The sequence below is a fragment of the Hydra vulgaris genome, chromosome 13, assembly GCF_038396675.1.
Source record: "Hydra vulgaris chromosome 13, alternate assembly HydraT2T_AEP".
Classification (NCBI taxonomy): Eukaryota; Metazoa; Cnidaria; class Hydrozoa; order Anthoathecata; family Hydridae; genus Hydra; species Hydra vulgaris.
In genome coordinates, this window is record NC_088932.1 from 25,292,545 (window position 1) to 25,305,869 (window position 13,325).

The window sequence follows — 13,325 nt, forward strand, 5'->3', positions numbered from 1 at the left end:
GCCCAAACAAAAAAATCACAATATTCTTTATTTAGAACATATTACCCTTTATTTTTAATTACCTTTACAATTACCTTTATTTAGAACATATTATCCTTGAACAAGTTACCCTTGCACTTGTGCATAATATTTATGATTTTTCTTCATGTTTTCAAATAAATCAATAGGGAAATTTTTATCTGTTTCCCAGTTCACTAAACCATTTCGATAATTGAATGGACCTTTTATTTCTCGCAAACCAACACTATGGCAAGAACAGTTTACTATAGAGTCAGGTGAAGCTCCTAAGTATGGTTTATTGTATAAAATGTGAAGGCCTGAAGTTGTTAATTGGAAGTTTTGGTGTTTTTCTTTCGTAATGGTTTCATAGTGTTACGTTCCATTTCTTTGCCATAAGTTAAGGAAGGTGTGTTATGTGCTTTCGTATAACACAAGCAATGACTTACTTGCGTTGTTATATTTGAAATGCATAATTTTATAAAAATTAGAGGCTGCAATTCTCCCTGCTCTGTACTGGATAAACTATGCAGTTTAATAATTTCAGATAAAAAATCAAATGAACTTGAGGTGTAAGTTGATTTGTCTTTTTTGTTTTTTCAAAAACATCTCTCTATTAAAGCAGATTCATCTAACTTAATTGCTTCATAATCAAACAGACTTGTGAAAGGTTCTGGACATAGATTTTCTTCTGTCTCATCAGATATTAATGTACCGTCAGTATTTTTCTAAGACATTTACGTAATTAAAATACGCTGCTTTAGGCATAACCTTTTGTAGTTCTAGAACTTTATCTAGACCCAAATTTTTTATAGATTCTTCTGCATTGATGTAATAATTTTTTACAGTAGTTTTAGCTGATCTTATTTCACATGGTAAATCATTACGTTTTGGTCTATTAAAGGATATATTTTGCAATGAATATACTTCAGTCTTTCTCTTTACTTGGTTCCATTGACACAGTTTACTAGTAACAGCAGTCTTATTGGCTTCAGTTCGAACGTTTATCGATTAGATACTGGTCCGGTAACTATTCCTTGTTTGCTAATGTTAATTTCTTCTTGTAATCTAATTGATCACTATCGTTTAACATGTTAAAATGCAAAGATTTTGATCACATCTTCGGAAGTTTCATACGAAGTCCAGTAAAAAATTAACCAACAACGATTTGTTTTGACTGCCATGAATTTACGCATGCGTACATCAACGGCAAACTCAAAACAATTCCAACCGGTCTATATATATATATATATATATATATATATATATATATATATATATATATATATATATATATATATATATATATATATATATATATATATATATATATATATATATATATATATATATATATATATATATATATATATATATATATATATATATATATATATATATATATATATATATATATATATATATATATATAATATATATATATATATATATATATATATATATATATATATATATATATATATATATATATATATATATATATATATATATATATATATATATATATATAAATATATATATAAATATATATATATATATATATATATATATATATATATATATATATATATATATATATTATATATATATTATTTATATATATATATATATATATATATATATATTTATATATATATATATATATATATATATATATATATATATAATATATATATATATATATATATATATATATATATATATATATATGTATATGTATATATATATATATATATATATATATATATATATATATATATATATATATATATATAAAATATATATATATATATATATTTTATATATCTATATATATATTATATATATATTTTATATATCTATATATATATATATATATATAGATATATAAAATATATATATATATATATATATATATATATATATATAAATATACATATATATATATATATATATATATATATATATATATATATATACATATATATATATATATATATATATATATATATATATATATATATATATATATATATATATATATATATATATATAATATATATATATATATACACAGAGGCGTAGAAAGAATTTTTTGGTGTTCGAGATAGGTAACTTCCAGACATGGAGCAAACTCCAAACATTTATATGTTTATACTTATGTCAAATAATGAGGGTTTGCAAAAAATTGCGATGATTGGAGGCGGGGAACAAAAAAGCCCCAAAATTTTCGCCCCCCCCTGCCCCAAACATGAGAGCAACAAGTTGATGAAGTATTTTTTGTACTATTCTTAACTAGACTTATATTCATCGATAAATTTTAGATTTCATTTTAAATTATTTTAGCGTTCAAAAATTATGAACATATAAAGTTTAAACCCCCCTCAATTTGAGGGGTTGCAAATTTTATATGGTAATAATTTTTAAACGCTAATAGATAATACTATGAAACTTAAAATTTATCGATGAATATAAGTCTAGTTAAGAATAGTACAAAAAATACTTCATCAACTTGTTGCTCTCACGTTTGGGGCAGGGGGGGGCAAAAATTTTGGGGCTTTTTTGTTCCCCGCCTCCAGTCATCGCAATTTTTTGCAAACCCTCATTATTTGACATAAGTATAAACATATAAATGTTTGGAGTTTGCTCCATGTCTGGAAGTTACCTATCTCGAACACAAAAAAATTCTTTCTACGCCTCTGTATGTATATATATATATATATATATATATATATATATATATATATATATATATATATATATATATATATATATATATATATATATATATATATATATATATATATATATTAAATAGTAAAACTGTCGTTTATTTATATGCAAAAAAGCTTTTACATATCTTTTGACAAAAACGTTTTTGTAGACAAAAGACATTCAGAACGTAACAAAGTTGAACGCAAAGTTTCATTTATAGTGTAACTATAGTTACACTAAACCTGTAACATCGTTTTGTGTTGTGAAAGATTCTTTTGTTTAAACTTGTAAGTTAAAAAGATTTTTATAAGTTTAAAAGATTCTTTTGTTTAAACTTATAAGTTTAAACAAAAGTTTCTTTTGTTTAAACTTATAAGTTTAAACAAAAGTTTCTTTTGTTTAAACTTATAAGTTTAAACAAAAGAAACATTTCAAACGCAAAACGATGCAACAGGTTTTAGTGCACCTATAGTTACACAATAACGTGTGAGCGTTTATAATTGTGAAAATAAGTATAATTATATTTGTGTTTTAAAATCCAATAAACAATTATAATCAAAAAATACTAATTTTCTTTGTTAAAGTGTTTTTACTTAAAATTTATATAATTAAATAGTAGATAAACCATAATATCGTAAGTTAACTGACGATATTACGGTTTATCTACTATTTACAACACGATAAAACAAATGAAAACTTATATTGCCTATTAGCAATTAATTGTTAATAGGCAATATAAGTTTTCACTTGTTTTACCGTGCATTCTGTTCCCAGTGGAAAACGTTATTGAAATTTCCTTCCCCTCCCTAAAAAAAGAAAGTTCCACTGCTGTTGCTTAATTTGATATTTTTTAAAATTTTTTTAGGTCATAAAAGGTTATGAAAGACGTCTTTTCTACGTCTTAAGAAAGACGTACAACTGACCGACGTCTTTTCGACCTCTTTTTTAAAGACGTCTTTTTAAAAGACGTCTTTCCACGTCTTTATTTAGGCTAGTTATAAAAAGATATAGGAAGTCATAAAAAAGACGTCTTTTTGTCGTCTAAAGATGTCTTTTTTCCCACTGGGCAATATCTTTGCTTAAAAATTAAAAAATTCTTGCTTTTTTGACAAAAAAAGATATTATTATGGATTACATTTTATTATACCACAACTGATTTTTGTGGATTTAAAAACTTCTATTGTTAAAAAGATACTATTATACTCAAAAGAGTTTTGGAAATAGTACAATGGAAAAGTACGAGAATGTTTTATTATATGGTTTTGAATAGAATAAGCTTTTTTTTAGGTTTTTTCCACCGCCACCACCTAGCCTACTGTGCATTACTAATTGCTTTGTGATGTTGATATTAAACAAAGAAAACACTTATATTTTGAAAACAACATGAACTATTGTAAAAGCAGCGTAGAAATAAAATAAGAACTTAATTATTTTACGAGTAAAAATTGATATTTTCTAAAAACCTCGTCGAAGTTCCGTCGATGTTTCTCGATTTCTCTCGAACTCCGAAACTCCAAAAAACAGAAAAAACCCGACGAGACGGAGGTCCGAATGGATCCTTTGCTTTTAACTGCCGCTTTTTACTTTTTGACGTCAAACTTTTACTAAAAAGTAAATTTAACTATCCTTTTTTACATAATAACTAAACAAAAGTTTCTAAGGTATACAAAGTATGTAATACCTCATTTGAAATAAACTAGGTATTTTTCCGTAATTTGACCAATAAGATAGGAAAAAAATCAATTAGCTCTGAAATAAGACAGCGTGTTGTAGGGTTACATCTTAGTATTTTCAACAGTTCTGAAATAGCTCAAACGCCTAAGTCTGTATCTCGTTCATGTGTACTCAGAACAATTTAGTAACCATGAGCGAGATCTCCTCTCGTGCTCGTTTCTCGTGAGAAATGGGACTTCTCGTGAGAAACGAGAAATAGAAAATTCTCGCGAGAAATAGAACGAGACTTAAATATTATATTATTTTCCAAGTTAAAAATTATTATAATTTACAAAATGCTTAATAATTTGTTTTTTTAATTAATTAATATTTTGACTCCGTGATTTAATAAATCTAATTAAAAATTTAATTTGTTTTTGACAAAAAACTTATTTAAACATAGCGGTCGAATTTATAACCTCAAAATTATTAGTTCTTTATTTTTAATTAGATTTTTAATTAGATTTTTTAATTAGATTTTTTTTTTAAATCTACTTAAAAAATTTTAATTAGATTTTAAATATTTTTAATTAGATTTTAAATACAAAAACTTTTTGTATAATATAGTGCACTTTCGACTTAATTTCATTAGTTTACCAGTGGAATTCAACTTGACACATATTGTTCATATTGAAAAGAAATATTCTTACCTCATTTCAACAATCAAAAATGTTACCAAGAAAAAACAAAATCTGGAGATATTTTCAAATGCAATGAATGTTCTGAATGCAAGGCGTGCAAAAAGTCTTTCAAAACAAAAGATGGAAACACAAGCGGACTTTATCGTCACCTCGAAAAAAAACACAGCCAAGATTACGTTGAGTATTCTGAAAAAACTGACGACTCTCTTCTTCCTCCTCCTAAGAAGAAACAACGAACCATGGTCGAAATGCTTGAAACAAAGTCCAAATATGACAAAGACAATTCCATTCAAAAACAGTTTGACTCTGCAATGCTGGATTACTTTTGCACTGATCTGGCATCCTTTTCAGCAGTCGAAGGAAGTGGTTTTAAGAAATTGTTTGACATTGCAAACCCTAAACTGAGTCTTCATCACAGAACAACATATTTAAGAAAGCTTTCAATTCGGTCAAGAGAAGTTCAAGCTGAAATGAAGAGCATAATAACGGAGATTACGCCAAATCTAAAAAGTGCTGCATTTACTTCTGACCTTTAGACTTCTAGAGCTCAGGACAGCTACATCTCTTGGACTTTTCATGCTATTGACGAAAATTAGAGGCTACATCACTGGACATCCCATGTCCAACAGCTCCTAGGCAGACACACAAGTATCTTAATTGAAGGAAAGTTGGATTCTTTCTTAGAAGAACTAAATTTGCCTGCTGATTTGCCAATGTACTGCGTGAACGACCAGGCAAGAAACATGAAACTTGCAGTCAAATTGTCAAAACGCCTTGACCAATACTTGTGCAACAATCATATTTTGCAATGTGCAGTTCGAGACTCATTTGGAATGACTGCTGGAATAGATGATGCGTTGCAGACATGCAAAGATTTGGCTTTTTTAACTCACCACTCAACAGTTGCAGCTGAGTTGTTTGAATCAGACGTTCATGGAATCAATTTTAGACAGTTACGCCAATCTGTTGACACAAGATGGAATAGTGAACTGGATTGCATGGCATCTGTCCTACATCTTAAGAGTGCAATTATCAGCTTATGTGCAAATGAAGATATTTTTTTTCAAAGACCATCAGTGCATCACAGTGGAAATCAATCGAAGGAGCAGTAGAAATTTCGGCACCACTTAAAGAAGGTGCAGAAACGTGGTCGGCTGAGTCTATTCCAACAATTAACACTGTCGTCGATTCTCATTATTTAATCCATGACAAAATTGATCAATTTATTGAGACGGATGGAAAAAATGGCTACGGTGTCTTGTATGCAAAAAACTTGAAAAGCTGCATTGAGAAAAGATTTCCTCTTTTTCACACTGGAAACTTTTTGAGTGCTGCAGCAAACTACTTAAATCCTGCTTTAAAGGGACTTCACTTGAAGCTCTTCAAAAAGTTTCAAACAACAAAAGAATGGTTAGCCTCACAGGTTAAGGATAATGTTTTAAAGTGCCAATCTGTTGCCAGAGTCCTTTCAGCAGATTTGTCCCCTAATTCAAAACTGAAGCGCAAATTAAACGTCAGACTTAAAACACAAGAGCCAACATCTGAACTGAATCTTATTTTGAGCGAAATGTGTCAGTATGAATATCTCTCTAATGCCAAAAAAAACTTTCCGATTCTTGATTGGTGGAAATTGCATTCAAATCCATTGCAAGAGCTCCCTTCATTAGCTAGACAAATTTTAGCTATTCCAGCAAGTTCAACTAAATCAGAGAAAGTTTTTAGCTCAGGTGGAAATGTTGTCCGATCATCCAGACACAACTTACACCCAGAAAAAGTAGAACAAAATTTGTTCTATTTTTTTTTATTTCCATTTGTTCAACAAATCATCTTAATCAGAGAAAACATTGTCTTGTTGGAAAAGTTTGGCAAAAAAATTCTAATTAACATTTGAAAAAGTTGTTTACATTTGACAAATGTCATTTGTGTCTATTTGTCAAAACCATGTTTACATTTTTTTTTTCTTTTACTTGGATTTCAATAAATTTGTTTTCAAAAATTGTTAAATTTCTCGTCTCGTCTCGTTCTCGGTCTCACGAGAAGTACTAACTTCTCGTCTCAGTCTCGTCTCGGTTTGAAAAAACCTAGTCTCGCTCATGGTTACAATTTAGAAATTTGAAAAAACTGCAGACAAAAACCGATCTGACGACCAAAAATAACAATTGTCACCGATGATAATAGTATCTATCGAATTGCAAAAAAACCCCCGTAAATACTCAGCCAAAGAGATTGCACAAGAAGTGAACTTGACTCTAAAAATCATATCTCAAGACAAACTGTAAATAGAAGATTGATTGATCGAAAACTTTGTTACTACGTTGCTGCCAGAAAACCACTGCTTAAACCAACTGATCGGTTAAAACGTATCAAATTTTGTAGAGCTATTTTGCAAATGCCTAATTATGAACTAAAAAGAACAATATTTAGTGACGAATCCAACTTTACAGTTAATAACCGAAAGAACAGAGTGATTATCCGAAGACAATATAATGAGATGTTTCATAGTTGCTTCATTGTGCTGCGACTACAAGGTGGTGGAGGTTCGGTAAGCATATGGGGATGCATCCCTTATGAAGACCCAGGTCTTTTCTACTTATACGATGGTTGTATTGATCAACATAAATGTATCGAAACGCTTGAAATTCATTTTATCCCAACTAGAGCCATCTTTTTTAGCAATGAGTCAGAGTGGCAGTTTCAACAAAACAACGCTTCTTGTCACACGGCAAAAACGGTGACTATTTGGTTTCAAGAAAACAAAGTTAAGGTACTTTAGTGGTCAGCTAGATCACCTGACCTTAATCCAATCGAAAATGTATGGACTGTACTGGACCGCTCTAAAGCTCCCGTAACATCAGCTGAACATCTTAGGGAAAGTTTGAAAGAGTCGTTCGACAGCGTATTAACTGGTTATTGCCGAAAACTTTTTGATTAAATTAAAAGAAGTTGTGAACTATGCATAAAGAATAAAGGTGGACATATCCCTTATTGATCTTGCTATTAAAGCAAACTTAAATCCAGGTATGCTAAACTTATGAGCAGCTTTTTTTTTAACTTTTTTTTATATACTAACTTTGATTAAAGATATTTAGTGATAGACACTTGTTTTTTTTTGTTTTTTATGTAATTAAAAAAGTTTTAATGTAATTCATGGCTCCTTCCTAACCGATTTCGCAAAACTTACCCAGAGGGATTTGAACCACGGATCCTTTGTTCCTGAGGCAAGTGCGCTACCACTGCGCCACGGCTGCTCAAAATGTCATTGCAAACATATCAAAAAAACTATTCTTTATATCGCATTTGCACATTTGATTTAAAACAGTATTTATACCACATTATCACATTTGATTTAAAACAGTATTCTCAGCCAGCACCATCACGTCTAGATGACTACTATTAGATGTCTTATATTTTATCTGAATTTAGATATCTAAAAGTGTTAACATTTTTAGATGCTAAAAAGACGTCTAAAAGACGTGTTTGTGCCAGCTGGATTTTTTTGTTTGTAAAAAAAATTTGATGATTTATATTCTAATTTACAAAAATGTCAATATGTATAATATACAATATGTATATTGAGACCGGGCTCCAGAAAATATGTATAATATACAATATGTATATGAGACCGGGCTCCAGAAAATATTTAGATTATTCTCAAAAAAAGCTATAACAGCGCCTTTTTACTATTAATGAAGGTCTACTGAGTCAGGGAGTAGCTAAACACTTTGGCATATGTTGAATTATCATCCAAAATAAACTAAAGCTAAAATACAATCAAAACCCAGGAAATCTTACAACATTTACTGCTTTGGAAGAATATGCTTTTGCTTCTCATATCTTAGTAGTGTCTGAGTTTGGATTCTCTATGGATGAATTGGGTTTTAGGTTTATTGTGAAGGATTACCTTTCTCGTTAAAGAAAAATTATTCCACAGTTTAGAAATTATTTCCGGGACTAGAATGGAGTAAACTATTTTTAAAAAGACATCATAGGCTCACTTTAGCGTTTGGCAGCCAATATAAAACACTATCGTACTGCTATTAACTAAAAATACATTCAGTGAGTTTATTAAAAACCTCAAACAAGTTGTTACAAATGTGACAGCAGTAAGTATATACAACTATGATGAAAGAAACCTAGGTTTGATTCCTCATAGTTTTATATATTTACTACTGATGATGACCTAATCCGCAAAAAAATTATATGTCGGAGAGGCTGTAAATACCTTGAAAGAGTAATAGACTCATCAAAGTTCATTATTTTAGTTGTGTTTTGTGGCAACTCTGCTGGATCTACAACATCACTTTAGGTTGTCTGCAAATCAGAAAATCTGCGATCAACGTGAACTGAAAACGGTCCCGATGGAACAATCAGTATTTAGTTCCATCGGGACCGTAGTAACAGTAAACCACTCCTCAAAGTGACACATTTGAGGAGTGGTTTACTGCTCACCTACTTTCTATACTCAAAAAAAAAACCTTAAATACTAAAGCGCAAAAAGAAATTAAATGTTTCACCAGGAAAAGAAATCTGTTCTGACTCAGAAGAATTAGATTGATACAACAATCGAAAATACCCTATAAACGCCCCCAAAAACAAAAACGAGTTAAATGGGGTATCTCTAGTGCAACCAAAAGTACCGACTGACTCATAAAAAAATAAAAAATGTCCTTAAAACTAAAATTCATTCGACAGAAATGCGTCAAATACCTGACTAGCCGACTATGTTCCTAAAAAAACCAACTATTCTGAAAAAGAAAATAGTCTTAAACGCCTTTTTTAAAACACATTTCATTTACTATCCTTTTGTATGAATGTGTTGCAGTAAAACAACAAATTCAAAAATTAATAAGTTGCATACAAGGGCTCTTCGATTGATATACAATGATTACGAACTGACATTTGAAAAGCTTTTAGAAAAAGATAACATCAGAGAAATTTTCAGTTTTTCGCTATAGAAATGTTCAAAATTAAAATGATCCTCAGGAAAGCTCACTATGTGACATTATATTCGTTAATAAGAAAACGCTCAATACACGAAGTAATGCTTACTTTAGTACCCCTCGAATTAAATCGGAATTGTACGGAAAACATTCACTTCGCTATCTAGGACCTTAATTTGGAGCTCGATCCCAAGAGACATTTCTTCCTCAACCAACATTATAAGTTTTAAGAAAAAAATTAGAATGTGTAAAGCAATAAAATGGCCATGCAAAATACGTCATGCAAAATACGTCATGAATAAAATTAAAATAGATATTATAAATAGAACAAATTTACATGTGGTAACCATGGTCACCATCGGCTTATATATTTCAGTATTTTACTGTGACTTAGTTTATACAATATATTTGTAAAATCTACCCATGTGAAATAAAGTTAAATAAATAAATAAACTATAACTTGAAAATAACCTTTTATCGGGGAGGGGGGTGATACACCCCCACCCACCCTCTCCCTAAAATTGCCTCTGAGTGCAACATCTAACAGTAAATATATGTGTAAGCAACGTACCTTTAAATCTACTGAAACAATTATTTTTATATATTAAATATTTATATAGAGCAGTTACCTACATACCAATTTATATAGAGCAGTTACCTACCTATTTAGTTATGGTTTTAGTTATCTGTTTTTAATTTATTTTATTAATCAAATAGCTCGAATTAAAGGTTTATAAATTTATCAATAGTTTGAATAAAAATCAGTTTGAAAAATAGTTTTGAATAGAGCAAAATTGATCGTTAAAACAAAAAATCGCAAAAAAGTGGATTAAAGTAATAGTAAACTTTATTTTAAATTTAAAGAAATAATAAAAAAAAAACCACTTTTAATTAAAAGAACTAATGCAGAATTAAATCTGATTTCTATGCAAATGCTTCTTTTTTGTGCCTTATAGGTTTGTAGAAATACCTTGAGTTGCTATTGAAAGATGAGCAAGAAATAGTATAAGATGAATGGGCATAATATGCAAGCATTGATTGATAAAATAATAATATATATACGAAGTTGTTTTAAACCAGGATTTTTTAATCATAATAACAATGTGTACACTCAGAATATCGAAAACTATTGGATGCATGCAAAAAAAAAGTTTTGCCGAAAATGTTGTATAAGTGAAGTATTTTCAAAATGTTTATTATATAGTATCTACTTACTTTTTATAAATATTTTATAAACACTTTTTATATAAACTTTTACTGAATATATATATATATATATATATATATATATATATATATATATATATATATATATATATATATATATATATATATATATATATATATAAATATATACATGTCTTATAAACGTCTTTAAAACGTTCTTTACGTAAGAATGTTTAGAAGATGTTTAATAGACATTTAAAATACATTTAGAATGTAACTTTTAAAAACAAATGCCCGCCCGTTAGCAAAAATCCGTGGTAGCTGTCTTGTCAGTTCCCGAGAAAACCGCTATGGAAACCTGCGAAAGCTTATGACTATGGAATTCCAAAAATGTGAAATTTATTCTGCCTACATCCGAGAAAATAAAGCTTCCTTTACTGCACACACATGTGAAATGAATTCTCCAAAATTTTGTATTTTTATAGTATTTATCAACAAGAAGCTTTCTAACATAATAAAATTATTCCATAACTTTTTGCTACTTAAAAGTTTGAAAATTTCAGAAAAACGCACTTTTTTCAGAAGCAAAGTCTGTGAAGTAAGAACTTTTAAGGCTCTTGTAAAAAAATGAAAAAATGCCTAATTTAGCAAGAAATCAAGATAAAAACCAAAAAGACTTTTATGAAAGACAAATAGACATCTCACAACGTTTTTGGAAGAAAATTTTCAAATTGTCTATGGCCGAAAAATCAAATTTTATGACACAAGTGTTCCCCAAGGCATTTGTGAAACACACAGAACTCCTGTGAGAACGCGCTATGAAGGTCATCAAGTTGAACTGTCACAGCTTTATAAGTTTGAAAAGATTTATGTTAACTACCTACAAGAGGAAATTGTTGTGAATGCTTGGTTTTTTGTGTTGGCTCTTGGAAATTGACTGCGCAGCTGTCAAAACTTGTGTGTGAATGATGTTCATTTTTTTTGCACATTTTTATGAAAAATAAGTGCAAACCAATTGCAATTGATTCGCACATATGCCAGTTCGCACTTATGCCAGTTCGCACTTATGCCAATGTTTGCAAATTCTTTCGGCGCACTTATGCCAGTTCGCGCTTGTGCCAGTTCGCACTTATGCCAGTTTTTGCAATTGATTCGCACATATGCCAGTTCGCACTTATGCCAGTTCGCACTTAAGCCAATGTTTGCAAATTCTTTCGGCGTACTTATGCCAGTTGGCGCTTGTGCCAGTTCGCACTTATGCCAGTCTTTGCAACTGCTTCGCACTTATGCAGATTTGCAGTTATGAAATTCGCACTTATTCAGCCTCCTCGAAGAAAACCACGAATTTTCAAGTTTAAAAAAAAAATTGTTTCTTTTATTTGAGAATCTTTTAGAGTAAATAATTTTATCAAGTGCGTTAACAAGTGAAGTCAAATAATGTGCTTTTATATATGTTGCTTGTATTATTTCATTATGATTGCTGTATCATACAAAAATTATGATTGCTGAAATTATACAGAAAACTATACAAAGGTACATACAACTATACAATTCAATTCCACAATATGTTTATCGCTCAAAAATAAAATTCACATTAAACTCAACTAGTTTTTATTTAGATTAAAATTCTATTTGATGTTTTTAACAATAAAAGTAATTACATGTTTATATTCCAGAAACTTAAAAAAAAAAAAAAGAAGAAAAGAAGAAATACAAAATATTGTTTAATTATGGTTCTTCCAAAATACAAAAAACCTTAATGCAAATCAACAGCTAAATAAAAAAAAGCTTAAAATACCATAGAACTGTACGAAGATTCCGTTAGCTCATTAAGAAGCCCCGTATTTACGTTAAAAACCTTGAGGTATTTTACAGAACTCTCAAAGAACTTTCACAAGCCATTGAGACTAATGTATAATGTGTAAATTGTACCAAAAAAATGTCTTCCCATTTTGCAATATACATCTCAATACATGCCTGGTACATAACAATATTAGATTAAAATTTTTTCTGATTAAGTTCTGAAAACTGAGTTTAAAAATTTAATTAAAACTAATTCTTAGTTTTAATTAAATTTTTAAAAGTTTATTTTGTGACCAAATGTAGTGAAAAATGAAAATCTTCATAAAAGAATTAGAAGAAGAAATATTTT